The sequence below is a fragment of the Mustela erminea genome, chromosome 17 (genome assembly GCF_009829155.1).
Source record: "Mustela erminea isolate mMusErm1 chromosome 17, mMusErm1.Pri, whole genome shotgun sequence".
NCBI classification, from domain to species: domain Eukaryota; kingdom Metazoa; phylum Chordata; class Mammalia; order Carnivora; family Mustelidae; genus Mustela; species Mustela erminea.
The window spans coordinates 64,863,110-64,875,836 of record NC_045630.1 but is presented as its reverse complement, the minus strand read 5'-3'; positions in this window follow the sequence as shown (position 1 = coordinate 64,875,836).

Genomic DNA, 12,727 nt, shown 5'->3' with positions numbered 1-12,727 from the left:
TAGGGGGATGCAGAACAAATCTGATTCCTGACCCTCTTGTGAGCCCTTCACAGATTTTTAAAGACTCTGGGTAGGTCATGTTTAGGTTTGATTAGAGATAGACTCTTTTTCTTGTTGTTGTTGTTGTTGTTTTTTCAGTGTTTGCAACCATCCCTAATTCGAAATTCCTTCTCCATCCTGGTTTTTCTGAGCACATCTCCAGCTGCTCTATCTCTGGTTTAGAACACGGGACCCGAAATTGATTACAGTTCCTCAGGGGAGCCTGTCTGGGGAGAATATGGCAGGAAGGCAGGATTTTATTTTTATTTTTTACAATCAAAAAATTGCACTCGTGACAGGATGTCTACAGTGATATTTCATGACACAATAGACGTGAAATTCTGAAACCAGATTATCACACGCACGATTTAGAGAGGAAATGGTGGAGGATCTGTTCTCTGACTTCTGGACACTGCGGTCACATGGGGAGATAACAGGGAGAGGAACACAAGGAAGAGAGAGCGTGTGTAAAGAGATTCCTTTGCCTGATACGAGTTCCCATCACAATTCTCCCTCATAGTGTGAAGGTGTGGGAAGCTCCCCAGGTCTCCCTCAAGCCTAACGATGAAAATGCCCATGGGGTCACTCAGGGAGGTCTGAAATGGGTTCAGCTGGAAGACACAGGGCAGCCAGCCTGACTCACATCTCAGAAGGTTATGGTGAGAAGTTGACTATAGCACAGAAGAGCCTGTCTGGGGATCAGCCTGTGCTACAGAACATCCCAGGGCAAAGCCGTGTATTTCCATGGTTCCTGGAAGATGGAGCCTGAACCAGCAACCAAAGGGTTAATGGGACTAATCCCAGCTATAAGCTGGACAAACTCGGCAGCAACTGGGCCTTTCATTTGCCTTTGAATACCCCTGACTCTCTCTCCTCCTCCTGGAGGCTGATTTGAGGTTTGCCCTCCAGTCTCCTCTGGAATAAACGGCTTTCCTTTGCTGTACACCTGTGTCTCAGTAAATGGTCTTTGTGGTGCATCCCGGGCACATGAACCTGAATCTGGTTACAAGCTGTCATGGGGTTGTCTTGGTTCCTGTACTAAGGCCACCAGGAGGGGTGGTTGAAGTCCCAGAAAAGCTGAAGGTGGATCTGAATTCCCCGGAGCTGAGGGGAGAAGGACAAGGAAAGGCCTGGGAGCAAGACCCATGAGGCCTCTGCCTTGAACACAGGGCCAGAGGGGAGCAGCCTCTGAAATAAACAACCCCAGGAAGTCCAGAAAGATTCCCCATGGGAAAAAGCACTGGCTTAAGTGACCTGCCAAGTTCAGAGAGCAGAAAACTGCCCAGGTCCAGGAGAACTTCCTGCTTCCTTACTCATCCTCCCTTCTCTCTGCCCTCCAACTTTGGCTTAGGAGAGACCCCAAGGGAAATATCCTAATGAAAGGGGAGGGGGAGAGGATGGGGAGGCAGAAAGCAGGAGGGAGGCCAGTCACGCTCCTTCCCCAAGACAGAACCTGAGCAGGGTAAGTAGGAGGACAAAGACTTATCTTGGAATTAAGTTTGAGGTCTGAGTAACATGGACGACTGGGCTTTCTAATTTATAAATTGGAACTATGCTTGTGACCTAAAGTCATTACAGGACTATCGATTATCAAGAGAAGGAGAAAAATCATGAGTTGTCTCCAACAGTCATGTACACCTGAGTCTTCCAGCCCTCTTCTGATGCAGGTTCTGGCTCAGTGGGTCCACGGTGGGGCCAGAGACCCAGCATTTCTAACAAGCTCCCGGTGGATGCGCATAGTGCTGGGAAAGTGGTTCGACCAGGGAAAGAGTGCCCCACTGAATAAATTTTAAATGGATTATAAAAAGGTTAAAAAGGAGCATTTTGATTATGCCATGAATTGTGCTTTCAACATACAAGTTGTCCACCCTTATTACATTTTTTAAGCAGAGGCTCGCGAGGGACTATGTTGTACTTGTTTTTATAAAAAGTCACAGTGTGGGGCACCTGGGTGACTCAGTGGGTTAAAGCCTCTGCCTTTGGCTCAGGTCATGATCTCAGGATCCTGGAATCCTGCATCGGGCTCTCTGTTCAGCCAGGAGCCTGCTTCCTCCTCTCTGCCTGCCTCTCTGCCTACTTGTGATCTCTATCTGTCAAATAAATAAATAAAATCTTTTTTAAAATCCCCCCCCCTTTTTTTTAAAGTCACTCTGTATAGAAAAATATTCAAGTCCACTTTCAGATGCTACCTTCCCACCCCTGCGGTGGTTACCGAGGCCATCACCATCTAACAGTTTGGTGTGTGGTCTTCCAGGCCTTTATTTATTTTTTTAATCATTAACATATAATGTATTATTTGTTTCAGTGGTACAGGTCTGTGATTCATCAGTCTTTTTTTTTTTTTAAGATTATTTTATTTATTTTACAGAGAGAGAGAGCACAGCAGGGGGAGCTGCAGAAGGAGAGGAAGAAGATGACCCTGGGATCATGACCTGAGCCAAAGGCAGATGCTTCACCAACTGAGCCTCCCAGGTGCCCCCGTGGTTCAGCAGTCTTACACAATACGCAGCACTCACCACCAACATATACCCTCCCCAACACCCATTACCCTGACACCCCCACCCCTCTGTTTGTTTCCCGAGATTGAGTCTCTTATGGTTTTGTTTCCTTCTCTGGTTTCATCTTATTTCACTTTTTCCTCTCTTCCGCTATGATCCTCTGCCTTGTTTCTCAAATTCCACAGATCAGTGAGATCATACTGTAATTATCTTTCTCTGATTAACTTATCTCACTTAGCATAATACTCTCTAGTTCCATCCACAGTGTTGCAAATGGCAAGATTTCATTTTCGATGGCTGCATAATTGCTGCTGCCCCTCGGAACAATTTGTTACTTAAACTGTAACCCCTGGAGGATTTTACTAGTTGCCAAGCACATTTAGATATGGCCTTAAGAAATACGTATACTGGCAACAGGTCTTTGGGGAGAAGAAAGATGTACGACCATGAAGCTGGGCAGCTGGGGATACCTGCCTCACTCAGGGCAGAAGGCCGTCCCTTCACCGAAGCCGGGCAGCCAGGAACGCCCGGTCAGCTCAGGGTGGAATGAAAACCGCCTGCTTCCCTTTTTCGTGATCGCTCCTTTCTCTTCCCAGAAGCGCCCGTTGTTAGTTAGATGAGTCCTTTGAATGTGCTTGTTTAACTATAAACTTGATCCTCCTTCTTGCTTGACTGCAAGACGGGATTAACGTTTGACCTTCATCAGTCCTTCTGTTGGCTATTGTTTCTATCCAATAAAAGTGAGACGGTGGAGTTGCTCGGGGCAGCAGTCCTTTTCGACTCTTGTCGCCAGTTCCCAGTCTTTTGCAGCTGACTTGTTTGTGCTTAATTCTCTTGTCGCGGACTGGAAGCGGCACATAATATTAGTGTGTGTTTGTGTACCACATTTTCTTTATCCATTTATCTATTGATGGACATCTGGGCTCTTTTCCTAGTTTGGCTGTTGTGGACATTGCGGCACGTGCCCCTTCAGATCACTACATTTGTATCTTAGGGGTAGATACCCAGTAGTGCAATTGCTGGGTCATAGGGTAGCTCTAATTTCAACTTTTGAGGAACCTCCATACTGTTTCGCAGTCTTCCAGGACTGACTCACACACACACACACACACACACATAAAAAACATACTGTCATATTGGTCAGCATTCAGTTTTGGAGAATAGACTCCACTCTAGCTGGATTAAGTAAAAAGGAATTTATTATATAGTATTTAGCAGCCTACAGAACAGTTGGGAGAGATGAAACAGATTCTAGTTTGAGTTTTCCGTGAAGCCTCCCAGTACCAGGTCACTATGGGAATTGTGGCCCTTTCCACAGTCAGAAAATCGCTGGCCAAGGACCATTCAGATGCAGCTGTGAACGGAGAAACAGCCATGATACGGTAAGAAAGAAGCTGTGATTTCGGCGGCACCAGGATGGAACCTGGTCTGTTATAGCCCAAGAAATGGATGCTCAGGACCCTGCGCCTGAGCACCACTGAGCTGGATCCCGGTGGTGACTGCTACAGAAGACCCCAAAGCCTCTGCACCCTCTTTCCAGAAGGAACAGAAGAGACATAAGTACAGCCTCTTCGGCTTCCAAGTGGCCAGACGTCCACTGGGGCCCACACTGAAGGGAGTCTCTGTCCCTTCCAGCCGGCGACTCCACAGCTCAGGAAGGTAATTGAAGAGGTAGTGGAGTGAACACTGACCCCAGGTCCAGAGACAGTAAAAGGCTGTCATTTCCTGCTGTCGGGGACCTGGAGATTTAATCCAGCTTGTTGAATCTAGAGACAGGGATGGAGACCCAGAGACTAAAGGACTCGTTAGTAGTGGGGGAGAGGCAGACACGGGGTTCCGGGTAGAGAAGGACAGCGGTTTTTCCAGGGGTCCAGTGATGTCATCCAGCCTCATTATTACTGCCCGTGAACCCACCTGTGGGACTGTTACCGGCTAAGATGCTCTTCTTTGCCCCTCAACTCTTACTTGTGTGGTTGATTTAGGGGACGGAAGTGCAGAACCTTATGCTGATCTCTTCTGAATTTTGTCTTTGTTAGCTTCCTGTGATCATTTTGGATCCCAGCGTAGCTCCACTCGGCTATAACACACGCAAGTCTAAGCTGGCCTTCAGTGCCCTAATCCAAATCGTTACACCAACTACCAACCTCAACCCACGACTCAGTTGTTCTGATATCCGGCATGTATTTCAGCGCTTGTTCACAGGAGATGTGTCCCAACCTGGAGAAGTACAGATCCAGGCAGGCGACCAGTCTTGATCGACCTCTGTTGTTCTGTCGGCAAAGAACAGGTTCTCGGAGCCAGACTGGCCTTGGTGAGCTCGTGCTGGCCCCTAGTGGACGTTGCTGCCATTGCTGCTTTTAAACACAATGGAATGACTCCGTATTGACACGTACTGTGAAATGATCACCTCACGAGGTCTACTTAACACCCATCACCACACATAGTTAACAGAATTTTTTTTTCTTGTGGCGAGAACTTTTAAGATCTATTCTCTTAGTAATTTTTAAGTATGCAGTACAATATTATTAACGATCATGCCCATGCCCACCATATGCTTAACTATAGTTAATAACCATGCGCCTGGGGCTAATAACACTGTGCTTAATGTAGCCACTTATTTCTGTAAGTGCTTATCGGTCATTTCCACAGGAACCTGCTCTGGAATATTGTCTTGGTTTGCAGGCAACCTTACTGGTTTGATGGTCTAAGGGTGTAGGGGGAGATGGAAGCCTATTCACTCAGCGCTCAGTGGGCTGCTGAGGGATCCTGAGACCCTCCGCGACAGGTGGGGGGGGGGGGCTGTGGAACCATGAGGCCTTCACAGGGGCTGTAATTCTTATGAACACATCTCATGAAGTGTGACAAGAAATCGTCCCTTTAGTGACATCGGGCATGCCGAACGAGACAGTCTTGGGGGGGGTCAGCCCTCAGATCAGTACCTTCCTCCTGGCTCTCCTCCCCAACCCTTTCCCCTCGCCTCCTTTACCTGTGGGAGAGAACCAACTCAGATGCCACCTTCTCAGAGAGTTTCTCCCAGCCAAAATGTATTCCTGTTTTGGTGTTTTTGTTTTGTTTTGTTTTGTTTGGTCTGAGCCCCAAATATTTTGTTTGTAGGGCTGGTTTCACGCATGGTTTGGGTGTCTCTACCCCTGCCTATGTAGTGCAAACTTAACCCTAAAGTCTTCACCTGATTCCATGCTGTATTCCCGTTGCTGAGCAAGAATGAACCAATGGAGATAAAACCAGTGAGGTTTCATTAAGTAATTTAAAAAGATTTCAACTTTGGGACCACATGAAGATGCTTCTATGAACATCCAAATCCAGTTTTTTTTGTTTTTTGTTTTTTCTTTTTTCACCTTGGGCAGTTTCCTCCTGCTGATTTGAATGTTTGTGAATGGCCCATCTCTACTTTCAGTTCTCCTGGCTGAGGATGAGTAGATTACTGGCAGGCTCAGGCAAAGAAATATTTCCTGGAAGGGGTGGGTGCGATCGCAAACATGAAACACTAACAAGTGGAGTGTATTTGGTGGTGAGGAGGGACAAGGAACAGCATCTTAAAGGATTTCGAAATCTTTTGTGGACTGACCCAAAACTTATCGGATTTCAGATTTCATAGTTTAAGCTCTCTGGGGAATGTTAGCGGTGGTGTCATTGGCTTTGTCTTTTGTGGCTGGAGACACTGCAGTTCAAAGGGTTTAACTGGCTTGGCCAAGTCCTACGACCACCACATGACAGAACCACGCTTCCGTCTAGGTCTTGTGTGCACCTGTCCAGAGCTCTCCCGAGTGTAACTTGCTGGATGAAATTTGGCAGCAAAAGAGCTCCAAACTTGTAATGCTGGGAAGGTTGTGACATAGGCCATTCCCTGCATGTTGTTTGTCTGTAGAAGCAGCGCTGGGATGGGGAAGAAGGTTCTGCCAAATGTAACCCAGCAAAGCCCTAGTGTGCAGCAGGGAACATCTGTGGTCTCCTTTGCTCTGCGCATCTGACTCTCTGTTGACCAGTTTCTCTTTGAGTCATAAAGAAACAGATCAGTTCCTGACCCAGCGTTTCTCAGGATAGCTGCCCCACATGGTAAGTTTGCAAATGATGGGGGCTGGGGAGGAGGTGGGAGTAAGGCAGGGAGAGTTGCTGGGTCCGTTGACCAAGCTGTCCCTACATACCAAGGATGCTCCAACTCCTTGCAGTCATCTCTGGTCCCAGGACTCGTAGAGCTGAAGTTTTGTCCTCAGAATCTTGGCAGTAGGTACCCCTCTGTGGAGAACACACCTTTACAAAGACACAGACTCCAAGTGAATAAGTGAGTTTGGGCAGGGACGGGGTTGTAGTAGGGTAGGTGTTTGGGACCCACTTTCCCCTGATCTTCATGACCACCTGAATTCCTGGACAGATCCCAGTTCATGGTTCATCTCTGCTCAACAGCTTCAGCAGAACAAGCCATGGGCAGGCATCTCTCTCACCCCAGCTCAGCTCCCCTCTCCCAAGCCCCTCAAGGCTGTTCCTGGTGCAGTGGTTCAGTGCAGGATATCTCTCTGCACTGTCATATGTCATATGGCTGTGATCACCCCTATTTTGCAGAGAAAGAAACAAAGACTTAGGGAAATCAGAGGACTTTCTAGAAAGGCACATCACCACATGTTGCTGGGAAGCAGGGGCCAGGGCAGCTCAGGATCACACCTAAGTTTTCTCTGGCTTCAGACTGTGTCCCTCCAGAGCAATGCCAAGTCCCGGTTCATCACTCTTAAGATAATCACTTCCCCTCACAGATGCAAGCCAAATAATAGAATTATGTCATTCACCCGTTTACATTTTTGTTCATTTTTATTTGGCTTCAAAGTACATTTCAGGGGGTTCTTCATCCTTGTCTTTGATTTTAAGTCCCATGAAGAACACCACTGACCAACATTTACTGAAAACTCATTGGGTATAAGAGGGTTCGGGAAACATGTTGAGGATAGAAAGAGGAAGTTTGTTTTTGGACTTGGGTGGGGAGGTGATGGGACAGAAGAGGGGAAATTTCCTTGCTTATGGCTCAGCACAGATATACACTTACAGAAAATATTTTTAAAAATGAAAATGATAAATTATGAGACTGTAGCCAAAAATCTCTGAGAAACAACCAAAGAAGGGGAAGGCTGGGTAATGTGTATTCCCATGAGATCCGGTCACATTACATAAAATGGTGTTTTCTTAACATGCAAGCCACCACATACTTGACGATCACTTAGCAATTATAAGAATTCTTGCCTAATCCATACTTATCAGGGTTGCAGAGTTTCTGGTGATAAAATGAACAGTTAATTGCCTTTGGGTCTGTGTGGTGTGGCAGGGTGGGGGTGGGGCCCACTATTCCTAGGACAGAGAGCCGCTTTTCCTCTTGACAGAAGACAATCCAGCTCCCTCTCTAAAGCCTGCATTTCCTCTGCTAACGTCCTGCTTTTCCTACAGGTTGTCACACTCATTTTTCCCTACTGCAACGGAGGGACGGAAAATGTATCTGGCCAAAGGGTCAATGCTGCCATCTAGTGGTGAAGACTCTAAGTGCAGAACCTGGTAAATAACCTTCCGCTTCAGCTATCCAGTTACAGATTTACTGGTCCAGACTCTGTAGTTAACAATTCAGGTGTGTCTCCTACTCCTGTCCATGAAGGAGCTTACAATCATTTTAGGGAGTTGAGGATTGAAAGCTCACTTCCAACAAAAAACTAATAAAGCTGAGGGAATGATTAAGGTAACTACATAAAATCTCCAGGAGATGAACCCTTAATAGCTTTTTCCCTCCTCTCCCCGGAATATAAATATCTAAAATTGTTAACAACAAAAAATTTAACTTTTTAAAGTTTTTATTTAAATAATCTGTATAAACCACATGGGGCTCAAACTCATGACCCCAAGATCAAGAGTCACGTGTTCTTCCAACAGACCCAGCAAGGCACCCCTGCAATGAATACTTCTAATGATAGTAGTTAAAAAAACAAATAACAACAAAAACAAAAACAAAACACCAAAAAACCAAAACAGCTACACAGAATGAAGTGTGTGAAGACTATCATGTAAGTCTCCTAAGCCAGCTCCCAGAAATAGCCACTGTTAACGGTTTGATACAAATCTTTTAATAATTTTCATATACATATAAGTGGGCTGAGACATGTTTTCTATTTGTAAACCAGCTTTAAAAAAACAACTATAACAAAGCTAGCAATGACCTTTCCCTTTGTTATCTTTGAAATACTTGCCTAGTATCTCATCCAGATACTGGGCAAGTATGCAGATCCAATGACTAGGATCTGTAGTCGTTGAGATAGTTCTGGTTTTTCATTATTCTAGACAATATGTTCTATATCAGAGACTACCCTCAGGCTTGAGCCTGAGCAATTGAGTCTACTGAGTTAACTCTTTACTGTGCGGAAGATTTTTATCGTTATGATGCGAACACTGATCAGGACCCGGGCTGCCTGACCCCACAGGTTAGCTCCCACGGACGTTCTCCACTCTCTTCAGGCAAATTTTCCGCAGACTGCCTTTTCTTCTCAAACTTCCATCCTCATTCTCAGCATATACAGATTCTTCACCCAGAAAATAGAAGACATCACAAGAGCATGCCTTTAGTTTCTTGCCACCAAACCACAGAGTCCCCTGTCATCCCCACGCGCTCTTTCCCCCTTTCCTTCAGTGACCACGGACAAGGCTAATCCTTCCTATTTCACTGGACAGACCTTTTACCTCCTTGGTCACGTTGATCCCTGAGCTGTTCTTTCTGACGCAGTTGTGAATGAGATTGCTTTCTTTCTTTTTCAGAGAGTTTGTTTTTAGTGTATAGAAATGCGACCGATTTCCGTGTGTTGACTCTGTATCCTGTAATTTTATAGAAATTGTGAAAGAGTTCTAACAGTTTTTGGGGGGGGGTCTTTAGGATTTTCTATATATAAGATCACATATTTGCAAGCAAAGGCAAGTGTATTTCTGCCTTTCCAAGTTGAAGGTTTTATTTCTTTTCTTGCCTGATTGCTCTGGCTGGCACCTCCGGAACTAGGAGGAGTGGTGAAGAGTGGGCAGTTATGCCCTGACCCTGATCTTAGAGGGAAAGCGTTCAGTCTTTCATTGTTGAGTATGGTGTTAGCCACGGGCTTGTTATACATGGCCGGTATTATGTTGGAGCATGTCCCTTCATGCCCAATTGTTGAAAGTTTGTGTTTTTTTCTTCTACCATGAAAGGATGTTATGTATTGCCAAATGCTTTGTATGCATCTGTGGAGGTGCTCATGTGATTTTTATCCTTCATTCTGCTAATTTGGTGTATCACATTTATTAATTTGCAAATGTTGAGCCATCCTTACCTCCCAGGGATAAATCCCACTGGATCATGGTCTATAATCCTTTAATTTGTGGTTGAATTCTACTTACTAATATTTTGTTGAGAGTTTTTGCATCTGTATCATCTATATCATACATTTATTGTAGTTCTCTTTCCTTGGAGGGTCCTTCTCTGTCTTTGTAATCATGGTAATGCTGCCCTTGTAAAATGGATTTGAGAGTTTTCCCTCCTCTTTAATTTTTTGGAAGACCTCGAAAAGGATTGGCCTTAATTTTTCCTTAAATATTGGTAGAATTCACCAGCGATACCATCTGGCCCTGGGAATTTTGTTTTTTAGAAGATTTTTGATTACTGATCTAATTTACTTATTATTGATCTGCTCAGATTTTCCATTTCTTCATGATTCAGTCTTTGTAGGTTACATGTTTCCTAGAATGTGTCTATTTCTTCTAGGTTATCCAGGTTGTTAGCAGATAATTGTTCATACTCGTCTCTCATGTTCCCTTATATTTCTGTGATATCAATTGTAATGTTTCCTCTTTCTGATTTTGTTTTCCCTCTTTTTGGTTTAGTGAGCCTGACTAAAGTTTTGCCAATTTTGTTCACTTAAAAAAAAAAACAAACCCAGACCTTTGTTGCACTGATGTTCTCTATTGCTTTTCTGGTCTCGATTTCATTTATTTCTGCTCTGATCTTTGTGGTTTCCTTCCTCCTGATAACTTTGGACTCAGCTCACTTTTTTCTAGTTCCTTGAGGTATAAAGTTAGGTTACTTATTTCAGATCTTTTTTGTTTCTTAATGTAGGTATTTATCGATATAAATATCCCTCTTCAAACTGCTTTTGCAGCATCCCTAGGTTTTGATAGGTTGTGCTTCCATTTTCACTTGTTTCAAGATATGTCTTTTTTTTTTAAGATTTTTATTTGTTTATTTATTTATTTATTTATTTATTTATTTATTTATATGAGAGAGAGAACCCAAGTAAGGAGAAGGGGCAAAGGGGAGAGGGAGAAGCAGACCCCACATTGAGCAGGGAACCTGATTGGCGGGGGGAGGGGCTCTATCCCAGGACCCTGAGATCATGACCTGAGACCAAGACAGAGGCCAACCAACTGAACCACTCAGGTGTCCCACCAGGATATTTATTTTATTTTATTTTTAGATTTTATTTATTTATGTGACAGAGAGACAGCGAGAGAGGGAACATCCACAGGGGGGAGTGGGAGAGGAGGGAAAAGCAGGCCTCCCACCAAGCAAGGAGCCCAATGTGGGGCTCACATCCAGGACCCCGGGATCATGACCTGAGCCAAAGGCAGAGACTTTAACCCACTGAGCCACCCAGGCGCCCCTCTGTGGGTTTTTGAGAAGAATATGCATTTTGTTGTTATTTCATGGGATGTTCTGTAAATGTCTGTTGGGCCATTTGGTTGAAATTATGGCTCAATTCCAACATTTCCTTGTTGGTTTCTGTCTGGATGATCTATCTATTGTTGAAAGTGGAGGACTGAAGTCTCCTACTATTATTGTATTGCTATTTATTTCTCCCTTTAGATCTGTAGTGTTTGATATATCAAGTGCTCTCATTTTGTGCATATAAATTTAATATTGTTATAGCTTCTTGATAAATGGACCGCCTTATCATTATATAATGACCATCTTTGTCTCTTGTTACCGTTCTTGGCTCGAAGTCAATTTTATCTGATATAATTATCCCTGTGCTCTTTTGGTTTCCCCTTGAATGGAATATCATTTTCCATCTGGTCACTTAGAGCTTGTGTGTGTCTTTAAAGCAGAAGCGATTCTCTCGCAGGGAGCATATACTTGGGTCTTCCTTTTTATCCATCCAACCACTCTATGCACTTTAATTGGAGAATTCAATCCATTAACAATTAGAATAATTATGGGAAGGCAAGGATTGACTACTGCAGTCTGGTTGATTATTTTCTGGCTGTTTTGTAGTTCCCTTGTTCCTTTTTTCCTTTTTTGCTTCCTTCATTAATGAAGTGATGATTTTCCCAGGAGTGTGCTTTGATTCCTTGTTTTTTATCTCATTTGTACTGTATCTACTGTAGGTTTTTGTTTTGTGGTTACTATGAGGCTGATATAAAACATCTTGTAGCTGTAACTGTCTATTTGGCCCTGAAAATGACTTTAATCCATGCAAATCTCCACCCTTTTAGTCCTCTCCCCCTTTTGATTTTCTGAAATCACAATTAACCTCTTTTTAAATTTTATTTTATTTTATTTTTAAAGATTTTATTTGTCAGAGAGAGCGAGCAGAAGCAGGGAGAGCTGTAGGTAGAACAGCCAGAGCAGGCTTCCCACCGAGCAAGGAGCCCAATGTGGAACTCGATCCAAACACCCTGCGATCATGACCTGAGCCGAAGACAGATGCTTAACAACTGAGCCACCCAGATGTCCCAACCTCTTTTTTTTTTTTTAAAGAAAAGATTTATTTATTTATTTGAGACAGAGAGGACGGGGGAGGGGCAGAGGGAGAGGGAGAGAAAGAATCTCAAACAGCTCCCTCACTGAGCACCGAGCCTGGTGTGGGGCTCAATCTCAGGACCCTGAGATCATGACCTGAGTTGAAACACTCATCTGAGTCGGATGCTCAATGGACTGAGCCAGCCAGGCACCCGACCTCTTTTTATATTGTGTATTTATTAACAAAATGTAGCTCTAGTTACTTATAATATCCTCATCCTTTGCCTTTATACTAAAGTTGAGTGGCTTCCACACCACCATATCACTGTATTATTCTGAACCTGACTATATACGTACCTTTAACAATGTGTTGTTATTAAATAGCATCTTTTGGTTTCAGCTTGAAGAGTTTCTTTCAGCAAAGGCAGGTCTAGTGGTTTCCCTCAGC